At 40.0% G+C, this 16,115-nt stretch overlaps 1 protein-coding gene and 1 long non-coding RNA gene across 5 annotated transcripts in view; one reads left to right on the plus strand and one right to left on the minus strand.

Annotated features, from left to right (window-relative positions):
• PDE4D (phosphodiesterase 4D) overlaps positions 1-16,115 on the minus strand; it is a 1,572,405-nt gene that overhangs the window by 441,088 nt on the left and 1,115,202 nt on the right. The window lies entirely within an intron of this gene.
• LOC145519071 (uncharacterized) lies at positions 5,577-10,131 on the plus strand. Its single transcript, XR_014063507.1, has 2 exons — positions 5,577-6,750; positions 9,412-10,131. It is a non-coding gene; the product is annotated as an uncharacterized LOC145519071 (long non-coding RNA).

Here is a 16,115-nt window from a genome sequence, read left to right on the forward strand (position 1 = left end):
ACTCACTTCAAACGACCATACTGTGAGATAGAAATAAAAAGTTGGCACATTAGTGATCCTATTTGAAACCCTGTGGTTGACTAACATTACATGGAGTTTATATTCTACTTATGCCATCATTCCCATTCAGTTCAGTCGCTTAGTCGTGTCCGACTCTTTGCGACCCTATGAACTGCAGCATGCTAGGCCTCCCTGTCCATCACCAACTCCCGGAGTTTACCCAAACTCAGGTCCATTGAGTCAGTGATGCCATCCAACCATCTCATCCTCTGCCGTGCCCTTCTCCTCCCACCTTCAATCTTTCCCAGCATCAGGGTCTTTTCAAATGAGTCAGTTCTTTGCATCAGGTGGCCAAAGTATTGGAGCTTCAGCTTCAACATCAGTCTTTCTTCCCTATATTAATTAAGCTGTTAATTAATTACAAACCAAGTGGAAACAAACCATGAGGCAGGCAGATACATACACAGTCATCTTTGATTTATCCACAATGCCAAGTACATTGGTCTATGTATTGTATGTACTCAGTAAATATTTGTTAAAAAAAAGACTTGAATTTATATTTCATATTCATTAACTTTTAAAACTAGATATTGTCCCTGTATGATTATTAAATAGTGCCTCCTTTTACTCTCAAAAGTATCATTGTTTGGATTGTAAATCACCTGGCTCTCATCTCACCCTGGAACTGCAAATATACAAGGCTGGCTCAGCCACTAGCATGAAAACAATTCAAAGGCAAAGACTGAGTCTTATCCATAACTGCCTCCCCAAATCTGTCCCAGTACCCCCACATCTTTAGGGTCTAAACTGATGACCCAAGAAACAATAACAGGTCATAGAAAAACTCAGATTTAATCACTCCGAAGAAATCCCAGAGGAAACAAAATAGAAAAGAGTGATCGGCAAAGAATTAGGGAGGTAAGAGCATTGGCCTAGATGTTCTCTTAAACTTAGATGACCCTGTCCTCAAATCCATATAGCAGTGAAATATTCCTGCCACTGTCAGATGCCTCTGGATTCCTGGGTTCATTCAGCAAAATTTGAGAGTTATTTGTAATTAAGGGAAAGATCAAGAATGAGGATGCTGGATATGGAGCCAAGTGACTTTGGTTTATAGCCCCATGCTGCCAAAAATGGCTTAGTAACCCTAGAGGATTGATGACACCTTTCTAGTATCCGGTTTCCAGGACACTTAAGCTTTAATCATTCATTCAACAAGTATTTGTCAAGTTACTATTCTAGGTGTTGGGAATCCAGCAGCAAACAAAACAGACGAGTAAGTGAGCCTGCTTCCCTGGAACTGACCTTCCAGTGGAGGTACGTAGATGATCGTATAATGAAGACAAATATGTAAGAGCGGTGATAAGTGACAGAAACAAAAACGCAGCAAGGAAAGGATACAAGAAGGTCAGGTACGGGGTAAGGAGGGGGACTCCTCACTGCCCTGGAGCCCTTGGTGGCAGACTGTAGGAGATGTGAGAGGTGGAAGGGCTAGTTTTCCTGTGGTAACTGAATCCTGTGGAGATAAAGGGAAAGGATCCAATGCAGCTAACATGATATAGAACATAATTGTTACTAAGATTCTCCAAGTCCCTAAACTGAAACATTTCTTTTAATTAATGGAAGAGATCCATGTGTTTTTCTGTCATGACTTGTTCCTTTGTTGATGGACTATTTGCTATTGTTAGTCACTAGACAACTTAATACAAGCAACTGTGATTTAGCAACTGCTTAAAATTTTCCTGTTAAGTGTGATGAATTAATCCCAAATCCAGGTAACATAGGATAAAAGGCAATTACAGAAAACATAAAGTGATAATAAATTAAGAGTAAATCAGTTAGGAGCAGCACAGGCCCTTGTTAACTACCTTAATTACAGATATTTAGTAACAGAAGCTGGTGACAAAATTTAAACACAGTCACCTCCCCTTTACTTATTCCCTTGAGACAAATATTCAGTTACAAAGTCATGGATTAGTCACTACCAATAACAATTATAGCTAATATCTCCTGAGTATTTGATCAAGGAGTCTATAAAAGGCACTGTGCTAAGAACTTTTTATGTAATAAATTCCTGTAATTGGAAGACTTATTCGGAGTAATTGGAAATGTATTTTTCTCCTAATGCATGAACACTCTCCAAGGAGAAGCAAGTACCTGGTTCTGCTTAGGCCCCTCCTGGGAAGAGAACCACCTGGCTTCACCGGGCAGCATCTCTGCTTTCAGCATATCCAAATATTGTAAAGTTCTTTGTATCAAACTAAAGTTGACCTTTCAACTTGTACAGTCTCTTGATCCTAGACTGGAAGTCATTCAAAATCAAATGTCATTCTTTTCTATTACGACAACCCTATGATGATCCAAAGAGAGCTTTCATTTCACCCTGTTCTTTTCTAGGCTACACAATTTCAGATCTTTTGAGTGTTCTCAATATGTCATAGTTTCTAGATGCTTCATCATCCTGGCAACAGACTTCTGAACTTATTTCTGTTTGTTGATTTCTCTTCCACCTGTATCTAAAATTAAACCAATATTCCAGGTGTGACATAACTATTATGGGGCAGAGAGAGACAATCATTTGCATTTCTCTGTTCACTATACTGCTAAGTCGCTTCAGTCGTGTCCGACTCTGTGCGACCCCATAGATGGCAGCCCACCAGGCTCCCCCGTCCCTGGGATTCTCCAGGCAAGAACACTGGAGTGGGTTGCCATTTCCTTCTCCAATGCATGAAAGTGAAAAGTGAAAGTGAAGTCGCTAAGTCGTGTCCGACTCTTAGCGACCCCCTGGACTGCAGCCCACCAGGCCCCTCCGTCCATGGGATTTTCCAGGCAAGAGTACTGGAGTAGGGTGCCATTGCCTTCTCCGTCTGTTCACTATACAAACTTTAATTTGAAAAGATACATACACTTCAAAGCTCATAGCAGTACTATTCACAAGAGCCAAGACCTGGAAGCAGCCTAAATGTCCACTGACAGATGAATGGATAAAGAAAAGGTGGGACATATATACAATGGAATATTCAGTTCAGTTGTTCAGTCGCTCAGTCACGTCTGACTCTTTGCTACCCCATGGACTGCAGCACGCCAGGCTTCCCTGTTCATCACCAGCTCCCGAAGGATGGGCTTCCCTATTGTTCATCACCAACTCCCGAAGGATGGGCTTCCCTATTCATTACCAGTATCCCAAATGGAATATTACTCAGACATTAAAATGAATGAAATAATGCTATTTGCAGCAACATGGGTAGACCTGGAGATTATCATACTAAGTGAAGGAAGTTAAACATAGAAAGGCAAACACAGTTTGATATCTCTTTTATGTGTAATCTAAAAAAACGATATAAATGAACTTATTTATTAAACAGAAATAGACTCATAGACATAGAAAACAAACTTATGGTTACAAAAAGGAAAAGGTGAGTGAGAGATAAATTAGGAGTTTGGGATTGAGAGATATACATTACTATATATAAAACAGACAAACAACAGAGATCCACTGTACAGCACAGAGAGCTATATTCACTGTCCTGTATAACCTATTATGTGTAAGAATCAGAAAAAGTATACACACACACACATACATATGCATATATGTGTGTGCAAGTGTGCTCAGTTGCATCCAATCTTTGCAATCCCATGGACTGTAGCCCGCCAGAATCCTCTGTCCATGGAATTTTCCAGGCAAAGAATACGGGAGTGGGTTGCCATATCTTAGATGCATCAACCCTAGGGATGATTCAGGGGATCTTTCCAACCCAGGGATTGAACCCACATATGTCTCCTGCATTGTCAGGCAGATTCTTTACCACTCGCCACCTGGGAAACACATGTGTGTGTATGCGGGTATAACTGAATCACTTTGCTGTATGTCTTAAACATTGAAAATCAACTATACTTCAATAAAAAATTAAAATAAAAAATAAATACATGAATGAAGCTGAAGACAGAAACCTCCCCATACTCTTAATCCATGTACTATCTTTCCTAGAAGTCCATAATCCAATTCAGATTAACTGCAAATTTAAAATTGTAGTCATGTGTATTAGCAAACATAAATAACTGTTGATCCTGACTGTCTTCCAGTTTGTTCTCTGTTGCTTTCAAGTCCATTTTTCTGTATATTTGATTGGATGAATAATATTCTATTCTTTATTCTGTATTCCTTATTCCGTATTTCTTATTCTTCACTTATGATGTTCAACTAGCAAAAAAAAAAAAAAATCTATTTAAGGGCCTCTCTGATAGCTCAGTGGTAAAGAATCCACCTACCAAAGCAGGAGACATGGGTTCCATCCCTGATCTGGGAAGATCCCACATTCCTCAAAGCAACCAAACCTGTGTGCCACAACTACTGAGCCTGTACTCTGGAGCCACTGAGCCCAGCTGTGACAACTACTGAAGCCCATGTGCCCTAGAGCCCGTGCTCCATAACAAGAGAAGCCACCACAATAAGAAGCCTCCATGCCACCGTTGGAGAGCAGCCCCCAATAGCCGCAACTAGAGAAAAGCCCATGCAGCCACCAGGACCCCGCGAAACCAAAAATAAACAAACAAAATTATTTAAAAAATATATATTTAATTGCATTTTCATCCAGCCCATACATCCATTATTTCTACAATTATACCACAAGAGATCTTTTCATAAGCCTTACCAAGATAAAAATACACTGTTTTCACAGCACTTTCCTGATTTACCAGACAAGTGATAGTGAAGTTATGACTAATACTGTGTTGATTGGCAAATGCAAATAGTGATGGGCTTTGGGACTAGATATTTTTTCTCAATCCGACTGAAAGCTCTGTGAGAGACAAGCAAAAGGCAGCATCTTAAAAAAATCATTCACATATTAAGTTAACTTTGAAGTATGAAAAAACAATTTAACTGAGACCAAGGCAGTGTAACTTGTGGAGAACACCAAATAGTGAACACATATGGGGAATGAAAATATGGTTTTCCAATAGCAAGTAAACATAACAGATAATTTAGTGACAAAGCATCAAGATAACAGCTCAGGACAAAAGAAAGAAGGTCAAATGGGATGACAAAAAGGATTGCAATATCAGGGTCTTTGAATTCAATCTGTCTTTTAAAGACTCCTTGATCAAATGAGAGACCTCACTCAGCTTGAACAGTGACACCTGGAGAACTTTCATGGGAAAATACACTGAGACTAAGAACGCTTAAACGGATTGGTACCATTTTGCTTAGAGAGGAAAAGACAAGGGTGATTTTATGACATGACTCAGAGACCTTTTGCAAAAAATAATGATGTCTACTGCATTCCATCCTCTCTTAGGAAATAAGACGTGGTTTTAAAGAGAAGCAGAGGGAACTGAATGAAGCAATACCGGAAGGTTATCTGACAATAGATGGCTATTAAACTCTGGGAGTTATTTTGGAAGACTTTTGAAAATGTCCTCAGGGGCCCTTCCATCCATAGTCTACTGTCACCAAGGTTCACATTTGAAGAACTCAAGCTAAGGATAGACAGCTTATACACCTGAAAATTAGGTGTCAGGAAAAGAAATCATTGACCCAAACCATCTTGAGCATGTGCTACCAGAAGCAACAACAATTTTTTTTTTTTCTTATAACCTTTCCCCCTATTTTATAGCATTAAAAATCAATCATTTACTGATCAGAATGGGAAACTTTGAGACACACTAAAGGAGAAACACATGGTCCCTACCCTCACAAAGCTTACAACGTTTTGGGGGAAAAAAAGACTCAAACACATGTGTAAATTTGCAGTCAGTACGAGACGGTCCATACGAGACGGTCCATGCTGAGACTCAAGCATGAAATGTTGTAAGAGCTCAGGGGGAAAAAAGTCAATATTCACCCGGAAGTACACTCATTCAGTTTACATAGCAACTCGTGCCCTCTGTCATTTACACAGGCTACAGAATCCCTGGCTAAAACTGATTGCACAGTCTCTAAAATATGCATATGACAATCTTATGAGTTCTCTTACCAAGTTACACCAAACAGTAGATAAAGACAGCAAATACTAATCCCAAGTGCTTATCTATTGTTACCTTCAAAGATGGCATGTTTGTAGTTTTTTTTTTTATTTCCATAAAAGAAATGACAGAATTCTTGAACTGCCTGTTTCATTAGGAGAAATCATGCACTTAGTTGTTCTTCCCTATGGGAAGAAATCAGTAGTGTTATTATATGGAGAAAGAAAGGCTAGGTCATCCCAATTATGTGAAGAGAAAAACCTCGGTCATCTGAACTACCAGTGCTATTGCTGTAATGAATGACAAAATGCAGTATCTTGAATTCATTTAACATGTGATTCTTTTCCTATCATGAACAATGTTAATCCCCAAGAGAACAGATGGTACATATTTTAAATTATTCAATGAAGTGTGCTTTTTAAACCACAAATGTGTACTAGCAGAGTGAATACATCTGGCATTTAACCCTTGCTTATGATTTTGCTCTCATATGTTCTAAGAGATAACCATAGTCGACTGAGAAGTACCCCTTTATTTCAGCTGTCGTTCTGGACACAAAAATAACAGAAAACAGTTAAAGGGGGAAAAAAACCCAGGATTTGGCCTGAGGAGGCAAGAAGAAAAAATAAGAAAAGTAAAAGACAGCAAGAGAGAAATAAGAAAATATGCATGATTTCTTGGGTGATACAAGGGTAATACTGAAAATGCAATCTTTAGCAAGTTACTAGGAACTAAGCTAGTGGAGATCAAGTCAAAAAGCATCTGGGCTTCCCAGGTGGCGCAGTGGTAAAGAATCTGTCTGCCAATGCAGGAGATACAGGTTCGATCCCTTGGTTGGGAAGATTCCCTGGAGAAGGAAATGACAACCTGGTCCAGTATTCTTGCCTAAAAAATTTCATGGATAGAGGAGCCTGATGGGGAGTCTACGGGGGTCTCAAAGAGTCAGACATGACTGAGCAACTGTAGCACAAGCACAGCTAAGTGTCTAATTCCAAATTCTAGTATCTTTCTTACATGACACCTTCTTATGTTTCATAGAGAACATACTCCAAGTGACCGGAATGCTTTAAAGGATCACAACACCTGGAGTACTTTGTCTTTTCATCTGGGGCCATTTATTCTTAGAACATGGTGAGAAAAAGAAAATAACTCTTCTGGGGGTTTTCTGAAGACACCAGAAACAAATCCAGGGCTTGGCTACAGACATTTGGCTTTCCTCATAGCTGTGGACAAACTGGAGTATAACATTTACAGCTCTACATAAGAGAAGACTCTCAAGGTCCTTTGGACAGCAAGGAGATCAAACCAGTCAATCCTAAAGGAAATCAGTCCTGAATATTCATTGGAACGACTGATGCCAAAGCTCCAATACTTTGGCCACCTGATATGAAGAACTGACACATTGGAAAAGACCCTGATGCTGGGAAAGATTGAAAGCAGGAGAAGGGGATGAAAGAGGATGAGATGGTTGGATGGCATCACCGACTCAATGGATATAAGTCTGAGCAATCTCTGGGAGACAGTGAAGAACTGGGAAGCCTGGTGTGCTGTAGTCCATGGGGTCACAAAGAGTCAAACACAACATAGTGACTGAATAACAACAACAACAACGTAAGAGAAACAAAGGGAAACACTATTGTAGGAAAGAGATGCAGGATGGAGTAGGTGAATTGGTCATCCTTGGACCACACACAGCTACTAGGCCTGAGTTTGACCAACACACTGTTAATTTTTTTCCTTTTGATCCACCATTTAAAGCATACATAAATGTCATATTAAAGCTGAGATTTGGGCTTCTTTTGAAAATGTATAAGGTCTAGAACATGGACTCTCTCTTCCTAGATGGTGAATTAAACTGAAGCAGAGTATCAGCTACCTCCTTTAGACAGGGCAGGCATTCTTCGGTTTGACACAATCGCTACCCAAGATACTTAGTTCAGATACATTTCCCATATTTGACCTTAAGACATTGCAAGTGAAACTTCAAGTGGAGAAAGGAGTAAGTCTGTTATTACCTGGTCAAATTTTAATCAAAACATTAGCTCTTGGCTAGAGTAAGTACTGGTCTTCCTAGCACAACATATCAATTCCAGGAATATTTTCAACTCTTTATAAAGCTTCACAAGAGCTCTGGAATTGCCTCATTAGTATGTATCAGCAACTTACTACAAAATTGTGAAAAAAATGCTTCCATTTATCAATACAGACTTACGTTTAGACCAAGATCAAAAACTAGAGCCAATTTTTCTGAAGGAAGAAGCATTCAATATCAAATCTGGAAACACTTTCTCAATGGGAATGACATGTATTGGTGTTCTGGTTTATGGTGGCATGTCTGAAGTTTCTAATGATTTTGTTCTCAATATTTATATGCCATTAAATTGCAGACTAAACTACCTGACTATATAGATTCCTGTTGCAATTGTGTGAAATTGTAAAAACAGTCAATTATTTAATAAGAATTTAAGGCACGACTTAAATAATATCAACTGATTTAGTTAAAATTATTTGAGATCATGTAGACAAAATACTGGAGAAGGCAATGGCACCCCACTCCAGTACTCTTGCTTGGAAAATCCCATGGACGGAGGAGCCAGGTAGGCTGCAGTCCATGGGGTCGCTAAGAGTCGGACACGACTGAGCGACTTCACTTTCACTTTTCCCTTTCATGCACTGGAGAAGGAAATGGCAACCCACTCCAGTATTCTTGCCTGGAGAATCCCAGGGATGGGGGAGCCTGGTGGGCTGCCATCTATGGGGTCGCACAGAGTCGGACACGACTGAAGCGACTTAGCAGCAGCAGACAAAATACCATAGTGAACAAACTATAACTTTTCAAATACTCTGAAACAACATTTAGGTGTAGCTTCAATCCAGTCTTACTCAAGTGATCAATACATCAATTTAGAAGACTATATCTCCCTCTGCCTCACAATATTATTTGTAATTATTAGCAATGTCAAAGAGGAGAAAGTAGAGAAAGTAGGATACACAGCACACTGTATCTATTTTAAAGTATTTTTTGTCACTAACTGTCTCATGTGGTCATGTATGGCTGAGTGTTGCTGAGGTATAAAGGATGCCCATTGGTTTAAAGATAGAACCCCAGATAATTAAATAATTTACCTACTATTATTTGTCAGTTTGATATTTCTGATATAACGGAGGCATTTGCTTAAAAGCATAATGTGGGTTTTTAAAAATTAGAAAGGACTGTAAAAGAATACCACAAAATAAGTGACAGAGATGTAATTTACAGTACAAGGAATACAATTAGTGATATTACAATAATTCTCTAGGATGCATAATCTATTAAAAATATCAAATCACTATGTTTTACACTTAAAACTAATATAATATTCTGAGCCAACTAAACTTCAATAAAAAAGAATAATTTAATTTGCTCGTTGTGCTACAGATATAAAATGGACTTCTCAGGTGGCTCAGTAATAAAGAATCCACTTGCCAATGCAGGAGACTCAGGAGATGTGAGTTTGATCCCTGGGCCGAGAAGATCCCCTGGAGGAGGAAATGGCAACCCACTCCAGTATTCTTGCCTGGAAAATCCCATGGACAGAGGAGCCTGGTAGGCTATAGCCCATGGGGTCGCAAAGAGTTGGACATGACTGAGCGACTTCACTTTCACTTTCCATGATATATATAATACTAATTATATGTAAAAACTGTAGATAATCTATCATTCTATTTATATTCATTTCAAGTAATTACTAAGTAAACTGTATATAAAGTAATGAGTATACTTTTTCAAACACATACACCATACGCAAATTCAAATTAGTTTCCTAAATGACTTATTTCAGTGAATGAATGAAGGAGTGCTACTAGGGTTGAGGTCATTTTTGGAATAACCCTTTGGGAATTATCATTACAAACCATTTCCAGTGTTCATAAGAAAACTGCTTCTTGATTTCAGAGTCATTTTCCATTTGACCCAAATATTAATGCCAAAGGACTTTTGGCAGCTTCATAGAATGAGATCAACCTTCAGCAGATGGAGATTTGTCATCAGTGAATTTAAAAGTAAGTGTAGCACAGACTCTGAAGGAAGGCTCAAAAGGAGAATCCCCAAAACATTTGAATAATGGCAACATCCCATAGGAATCATTTAGGAAGTCTCACTCTCTATTTGATTAATGTATAAATTCTATTATGTTCTTGTCAATCTGTTCCCCTTTTATCTTTTCATATGTGTGTGAAAAACAGTAAGCAAAATCTGTGTAATTTTGAGTCAATGTCAGATGTTATGGTATATTTAGACTTTATATTAGGGCAGATTTTAATTAAGTAAAAGAAACTAGCAACATGTCACATCAGAAGTACTGAATAATAATTATTGGTTTACTCATTCCTTTAATGACTACACCATCTGTGAAGGTAAATTTAAGATTCGTTTTGAGGGAAATCTAACAAGGGTCAGATTTGTCAGACTGGGCCTTAGGTTGGCAACTTATTACACACAGCTGTGGGATGCATCAGACCTGTGAGTGACCAGGCTTGATGTTATATGGACTCTTGCATTTAGGACACAAAACCCAAGAATGTCACCTTCACTCAAAAGACTACAACCGAGCCCATCAGCTTCTCTTTCCCTGAATTTGCCTCCCCACACTTTTCCATCTAATGAATGCCTAGCCATTCTTCAGGGTTCCACTGTGGTTTCTACTCCTTTTACAAGATTGCTTGTTGGAAAAGACTGAGGTGTGAAGACAGAGAAGGCGATGCACACACTCTTTCATTCATCTGTTATTCACTGTTGTTGTTCAGTTGCTCAGCTGCATCCGACTCTCTGTGACCCCATGGACTGCAACACACCATGCTTCCCTGACCTCCAGTATCTTCCAGAGTTTGCTCAAACTCATGTCCATCGACTCAGTGATGCCATCCAACGATCTCATCCTCTGTCATCCCTTCTCCTCTTGCCTTCAATCTTTCCCAGCATCAGGGTCTTTTCCAGTGAGTCAGCTCTTCGCATCAGGTGGCCAAAGAATTGGAGCTTCAGCTTCAGCATCAGTCTTTCCAATGAATATTCAAGGTTGATATCCTTGAGGACTGACCGGTTTGATCTCCTTGCAGTCCAAGGAACTCTCAAGAGGCTTCTCCAGCACCCCGATTCAAAAGCATCAATTCTTCAGCACTTAGCTTTCTTTATGGTCCAACACTCATTAATTCATTAGCAGTCACTAAATCAGGCTTCCCTAATAGCTCAGTTGGTAAAGAATCCACCTGCAATGCAGGAGACCCCTGTTCGATCTCTGGGTTGGGAAGATCCCTTGGAGAAGGGAAAGGCTACCCACTCCAGTATTCTGGCCTGGAGAATTCCATGGACTGTATAGTCGGTGGGGTTACAAGGAGTTGGACACGACTGAGCGACTTTCACTTTCAAATGCTTATTAGGGTTTCTCTGATGTGTCAACCACATGCCAGGGGCTCATACATTGCTCCAGCCCTCCAAGGCCCATAGTGGAGTAAACGAGATAGACGAGGAAACCAGGCAAAAGTGTGTTAAATGCTGCTGGACGGTGTGAGTTTGTAAGCGTTCATAAGAAGAAACGGAGGAGTAATTTGTCACAATGAGAAAGTAACATTAGGGAGAGCATGAGGGGCAGTACACAGGATATATATTAAAACTTGAAGCCAGTCTTACATGAACTTGCAAGAATGTGATATATTATGTTACTGTCAGAATGTAAATATTTACTGGCTTTCCAATCCCATTCCGGTGCAAGGGTTATACTTTCAGCCCCTCAATGACAATCGCTACCATGAGACTCACTTTGGCCCGTGGCTTGTAACTGGAAGAGATCTGTGGCATTTCTGAGCTCCAAAAGCCATAATGTGTGGAGACTTGTCTGGTGGTCCAGTGGTTAAGACACTGTGCTCCCAACGCAGGGGGCATGGGTTTGATCCCTAGTTGGGTAACTAGGATCCCACATGCCGCAAAGTGTGGCCAAAAAGAAAATAAATATACAAAGCTATGTAAATCAACCATACTTCAGACTTCAAAAAAAAAATTAAAAACAGTCATTACGTGACCCCACCATCTCCCCATCTTCTCTGCCTCTCAGGAGGGGCTGGTCTCAGAATGGGCTCTGAACGGGCTGTTCCTTAGTGAAAAGCGTCAAGAACAGCGCAGCATCGACCAGCTAAGAACACGTTAACAAGAGCAAGAAATAAAACTGTGGTCGTAGCCACTGAAATATCAGAGTGGCTCGTTACCTCAGCAGAGCTGGGCTAGACTGACGGAAACAAAGAATAAGCTCACAGTTGTCAGGAGTAGGTTGTGAGCAGACGTTTTCCTTTCTTTACACAAAGCGGGCTGACAAAAGGGAGCTTGCATTGGTAAAGGCAAAGGCATTTGGTAAAATAAAATGACACCTTCTCTAGTTTGTCATGATGTTTTTGACAATAAACTCTAGAATCTTCTGGCTGCCATCTGAGCAAGACTCTCTATGCCAGGCTTCAGCACTCCCTTTGCCACACTGAAGTTTTTTCCTAGTTCGTTTCTCTCTTCTCTGGGCTCAGCTCTCCCAAGTGCCTCAGGCGCTTCCCTGCTTCCCTCTTAAGTGCTTGGGGAGTGCTGGGTGAATGGGGAATGAAGTTCCTTGAATTTTCAACACACCAGGGTATCATTCTCAGCATCATTAAGACAATAATCCATGGAAATTTACAATGGAAATAACTGCAGCCACAATTCAAAGAACCATCTTTACAGTGGGGATGCTCAAATGTGTCTGTCACCCCACCCCCCACCCGTTGCCAACACAGAGAGCAGAGGGAGAGTTGTTGTAGTTTGGGAACAAAAATAACAATAATAAAAAATAAAAATATCTTTCCCTAGGGGAATCGGTTACAACCCTTCACTTACCATCCATAGGTCCTCTCTGGTTCCTAATTCCAGGTTGAGAGGTTGATAGGCCCTTCTTGACAGATGTGAAAGATGACTGATCACGTAATCATGCTTTTGATGCACTTAGCCCTACAAATACTAATTCTACTTGCAGTCATGGGCGCAAATGACTTTTAATGTCCTTTATCCAACAATGTTTCATTTTGCCTAGAGTCTCTGATCTGTCTGAGACAGCCCTGCTTTGCACCTGTTCCTTGATTTGCTCCTAGTTTCCTGCAAAAATTTTAGTAGGCCTTTTTAGGAGTAAAAGAAGGGCTATTACAATTTTTACAGGAAACCAAGAGCAAATCAAGGAATAGGTGCAAAGCAGGGCTGTCTCAGACAGACCAGAGACTCTGTTCTATAAGGTACAGAAATGTTATGGACCTAACAGAAGCAGAAGATATTAAGAAGAGGTGGCAAGAATACACAGAAGAACTATACAAAAAAGAGCTTCATGACCCAGATAACCATGATGGTGTGATCACTCACCTGTAGACAGACATTCTGGAACGTGAAGTCAAGTGGGCCTTAGGAAGCATCACTACGAGCAAAGCTAGTGGAGCTGATGGAATTCCAGTTGAGCTATTTCAAATTGTAAAAGATGATGCTGTGAAAGGGCTGCACTCAATATGACAGTGAATTTGGAAAACTCAGCAGTGGCCACGGGACTGGAAATGGTCTGTTTTCATTCCAATCCCAAAGAAAGGCAATACCAAAGAATCTTCAAACTACAGCATGATTGCACTCATCTCACATGCTAGCAAAGTAATCCTCAAAATTCTTCAAGCCAGGCTTCAATAGTACATGAACAGTGAAATTCCAGATGTTCAAGCTAGATTTAGAAAAGGAAGAGGAAACAGAGATCCAATTGCCAACACCTGTTGGATCATTTAAAAAAGCACGAGAGTTCTAGAAAAACATATGCTTCTGCTTTACTGACTACGCTAAAGCTTTTGACTGTATGGATCACAACAAACTGTGGGAAATTTTTAAAGAGACAGGAATACTAGACCACCTTACCTGCCTCCTGAGAAATCTGGTTGCAGGTCAAGAAGAAACAGTTAGAATTGGACATGGAAAAACAGACTGGTTTCAAATCAGGAAAGGAGTATATCAAAGCATATATTGTCACCCTGCTTATTTAACTTATATGCTGAGTACATCATACAAAATATTGGGTTGGATGAAGCACAAGCTGGAATCAAGATTGCTGGGAGAAATATCAATAACATCAGATATGCAGATGACACCACTCTTATGGTAGAAAGCAAAGAAGAACTAAAGAGCCTCTTGATGAAAGTGAAAGAGGAGAGTGAAAAAGCTGGCTTAAAACAACATTCAGAAAACTAAGATCATGGCATCTGGTCCCATCACTTCATGGAAAATAGATGGGGAAACAATGGAAACAGTGACAGACTTTATTTTTTGGGGCTCCAAAATCACTGCAGATGCTGACTGCAGCCATGAATTTAAAAGATGCTTGCTCCTTGGAAGAAAAGCTATGACAAACCTAGGCAGCATATTAAAAAGAAGAGACATTACTTTGCTAACAAAAGTCCGTCTAGTCAAAGCTATGATTTTTCCAGTAGTCAAGGATGGATGTGAGAGTTGGACTATAAATAAAACTGAGCGCAGAAGAATTGATGCTTTTGAACTGTGGTGTTGCAGAAGACTCTTGAGAGTCCCCTGGACTGCAAGGAGATCCAACCAGTGCATCCTAAAGGAAACCAGTCCTGAATATTCATTGGAAGGGCTGATGTTGAAGCTGAAACTCCAATACTTTGACCACCTGACGCGAAGAACTGTCTTATTGGAAAAGACCCTGATGCTGGGAAAGATTGAAGGCAGGAGGAGAAGGGGATGACAGAGGATGAGATGGTTGGATGGCATCACCGACTCTATGGACATGAGTGTAAGCTCTGGGAGTCAGTGATAGAGAGGGAAGTGTGACGTGCTGTAGTCCATGGGGTCGCAAAGAGTCGGTCACAACTGAGCGACCAAACTGAACTGAACTTTTCCTCCTAGACAGCAAATTATTTGGCCACTCTAAATCTAGCTCAGTATCAACAGGTGTTTAGGCCCAGGAAGGTGTGTCCCAGGAATCTCCCATAGCACTCTCTCGCTCTCTCACACTAGGTTTATACAGCTTCCTTCCCAGGTTTCCCCTCTGTATGTGCCAAAAAACAAAACAAAACAAACTTTAAAAATGCCCAAAAAAAATCTTGAACTCACTGTATAAATGTATTCCTTACTGAATCTTGGAGACTTTATATTAATTATCTGAATCAAATTCCCTTCTCTTACCTCTCTTTTCTTACTTGTCATGAATTCCTTGCAAGAAGAGAGATAAAAGTCAAGTAATTATGGGTTAGGATTCAAAAGAGTAACTTTGTTTTCAATATTTTAAAAATGCCTACATTCTTTATCTGGTTAAATTGTACAGGTTTTTCCAGCATAGCATCTTATGTTGGGGGACGGTGGTGTGCATGACAGTAGCAAGGAAAGGCCACTTGCTTCTTAGCGACCCCCCATATCCCTATTCTTTGTTAGGAAGCAGTGAGGAAACTCCACAGAATGACTTGATTTCCTCACATTCCTTCAACTTACATGGCACTATTTTCAAGACCTCTTTAAGCACAAAGATTTGGACTGACACCTGATATTACAGTCACCCAAGGGCACACATACGTTTGCCAATAGTAGCTACCTGATGGAATTCAGTTTCTCTGTGTATTTGCCATTTGGCAGTATTTCTTCAGCATTCCAGCTATATGCACCATACAGACATCCAAGAGCAAGGCAATTTTTGGTTTATTTTAAGATAAAATGCTAAGCCAACAGCTCTATTTTGACTATGCAAATGTTCACCTAGTGCCAACGGATTAGCATTTTTAAGGCAAAGAAATTTGGAAGAGATGGTATGTTAGGCACGTTACACTTAGTGTGAAGGAGAATCATGTATTTCCTAAGGCTTTTATGGTGCCACAATCACTCTTTGCCAATAAACTGTAGGTAAAATTGAGGAACATGTGAAGATTTTTTTTAAGAAAAGTATTTTGTTTTTAAGTAAACATCTTAATTCTTCTCAAGAAGTTAACAAGTCACTTTACCAATTTGTCAGTATAGGCTGGTAACAAAAGGAACCTGGCAGGTCAGCATTTCAGCACAGAGTGTGCCATCTAGTGGTCAAACGAGGGACTGTGGCCATAGCTCTAGCAGCATTAACAATAAAATGCAGAAG

Source organism: Giraffa tippelskirchi, chromosome 8, assembly GCF_054371585.1.
Source record: "Giraffa tippelskirchi isolate mGirTip1 chromosome 8, T2T-mGirTip1v1.2.pri, whole genome shotgun sequence".
Classification (NCBI taxonomy): domain Eukaryota; kingdom Metazoa; phylum Chordata; class Mammalia; order Artiodactyla; family Giraffidae; genus Giraffa; species Giraffa tippelskirchi.